We start from the raw sequence: 2,807 nt of genomic DNA, 5'->3' as shown, positions 1-2,807 counted from the left end.
GACGAGCTTCAAACTCGCAAGTGCTGGGCGTTAGTGACAGACGCAAAAGGAGGGTGAATCCTATTCCAGCATGATCGAGAACCGACAGATGAATAGCCGTGCCGTGACAGGGTGCGTGAGCATATTATTCACTGAGAGGAGGGGATGTAGCCACTGACAACGGTGATGCCCTTGCATACAGCCAGCCATGGAAAGGAGTAAGACAGATTGGATGAAGATAGCAGGAAAGCAGAGGTTCAGAGGAACGAAAAGCATCTCCATTCGCTTATCTGAAATTCCTACCAATGATTTACATAAGTATCTCTATCCCTTTTATTGTTTATTTTAATCTAATAAAATATCATGTTTAAATCCGTCTGACTGAGATTTGCAAGGTGACCATAGCTTGCTTCATACCAACAATCTCCGTGGGATCGACCCTTACTCACGTAAGGTATTACTTGGACGACCCAGTGCACTTGCTGGTTAGTTGTATCGAAGTTGTGACAATTATGAATTAAGATCAAAGCACCAAGCTTTGGAGCCATTACCAGGGATTGTTCGAGCCTGGACATCACAATTTCGTGCACCAAGCTCATTCATGAGAAGACAGGAAAAAAAATTCACTGTAAGGGGAGAAAATCTGAGCCCATACTCACCTCTGTAAGGAGCTAACTATCAAGCTAATGACGTTAAAGAAGCGCTTATTGGGAGGCAACCTGATGTGCGGAAAATGATCCGACACAAAACTCACCGGCAAGTGCACCGGGTCGCATCAAGTAATAATAACTCACGGGAGTGAGGTCGATCCCACAGGGATTGAAGGATTGAGCAATTTTAGTTTAGTGGTTGATTTAGTCAAGCGAATCAAGATTTGGTTGAGTGATTTGTGATTTGCAGAATTTAGATTGCATGGAAAGTAAAGGGAATGGGTAAATTGCATTGAATTTAAAGAGAACTGAAATTTAAAGTGCTGAATCTTAAAGAACAAGAAATTAAATGGCAGAAACTTAGAACGCAAGAGATGTAAATTGCAGAATCTTAAAGTGCAAGAAATGTAAATGGCTTGAATTGTAAAGGGAATTGGGAATTGGATTTGCAGAAATTAAACAAGGAAAAGTAAAATTGCAACAAGCAGAGAAGTAAAGGATGACTTGAATTGAACCGGATCTTAAAACAGAAATGTAAATGAGCTTGAAAGCAGTAAACAGAGAATTGAAAATGGGCAATCCGGATCTCAGGACCCAAGAGACTAGATAACCAAGTCTAGATCTCAATGCCTTCCTAGATCCAACAAGAACAATTGCAAAGGAAACGAAGAATTGTAAATTGCAGAGAAAGTAGAAGACAGAAGCAATTAACCAAATGGAAATTCAATTATGCAGTAAAATGAAACAGAAAGATCTTAGGATGAGATTGAAACAGAATTCCTTCAATTCTCCAACCCAGGATCCAAGACAATTGTAATTGAAATTGAAAGCAAGAAAACTAAGAGGAAGGGAATTCAATTCTCCTTCCCCGAGACTTAGAAATTAAAATTCACTCAACACCAAAAGCTCTCCAAAAACTCTCTATGAAAACTAAAAGGAAAAGCTCTCCCAAAAACTTAAATCCTATGCTATTTATACACTTTCTTCAAATGGTCTTCAAGCCTTCAATTGAGCCTTTGCTCTTGATAGAATTGGGTTGATAGAGGCCTTGGTTGATTGCTCTTGGAGTTTGGAGAAGAACCGAAGTGAACCGGATTTGGAATCATGAAAGCTTGAGTAAAAGTTTGAGTAAAACTTTGAGGCAAACTTTTACTCAAACTTTTCACATCAGCCACCCCATTTTGCTGCTACCAACGTTTGAGCCAAAGTTTGGGGTCAAACTTTTGCTCAAACGTTGGCTCCCCCTTGCACACTCATGGCGCCAACGTTTGCCAAAAAGTTTGAGGCAAACGTTGGCGCAAGCTTTTGCTCTCCAGGGTGTGTTGTTCATGGCGCCAACGTTTGCCAAAAAGTTTGAGGCAAATGCTGGCGCAAACTTTTGCTCTCCAGGGTGTTGATTTGTGATGCCAAAAGTTTGCCAAAAAGTTTGAGGCAAACTTTTTCTCAAGCTTTTTGCCCAAAAGTTTGCACAAAAGTTTGAGGCAAACTTTTGGTCAAGCTTTTTGCTCCCTGGTTTGTTTTCACTTATTCCAAAAGTTTGAGCTAAAGTTTGAGGCAAACTTTTGCTCAAACTTTTTGTCCTCTCTTCCTCCTAGCCATTCCTTCTTGCTTCAACCTTTCTCCAAGCTTTCTTCACCTATCAATAATCAACCAAACACATCAAAGCTATGCTAAAAATCATGAGATATTCATCCTTTCATAATATGTGACAATTATAGCATAAAACCTCATGAAATTGCATTAATTCATCTATGGTTGATTCAATCAAAGGAAGCATGAAAATCTACCCAATTGGCTTGCTTATGGCTCAAGAAAGTGCATAATTCAATTGAAAACAAAAGAAAAAGGCTAGTGAAACTAGGCTAAGATGACTTGTCATCACAACACCAAACTTAAAGCTTGCTTGTCCCCAAGCAAGGAAACTAATTATGCTCAGAGGTTCTTTCAATTAAGATGGATTGAAGAACAACTTGTCAGGTCCTGTGAGTGAAGTGATCAAGTAACAGTGGGTGAACTCTAAATTATATGCTCATACAAGGGCTTCAGTGCTTACCAGTCCTCACATATTGGGAGTCTTAGGTCTTAGGATTTTCATCCAAATGGTATCATGGAGATCTCTTTATATGTAGTCACCTTGAAGTAGCTTAGAGTTTCTGTGCTTTGGCCTCGACTCTAAGT

The sequence above is a fragment of the Arachis hypogaea genome, chromosome 16, assembly GCF_003086295.3.
Source record: "Arachis hypogaea cultivar Tifrunner chromosome 16, arahy.Tifrunner.gnm2.J5K5, whole genome shotgun sequence".
NCBI classification, from domain to species: Eukaryota; Viridiplantae; Streptophyta; class Magnoliopsida; order Fabales; family Fabaceae; genus Arachis; species Arachis hypogaea.
Note: the sequence above shows the minus strand (reverse complement) of the source record.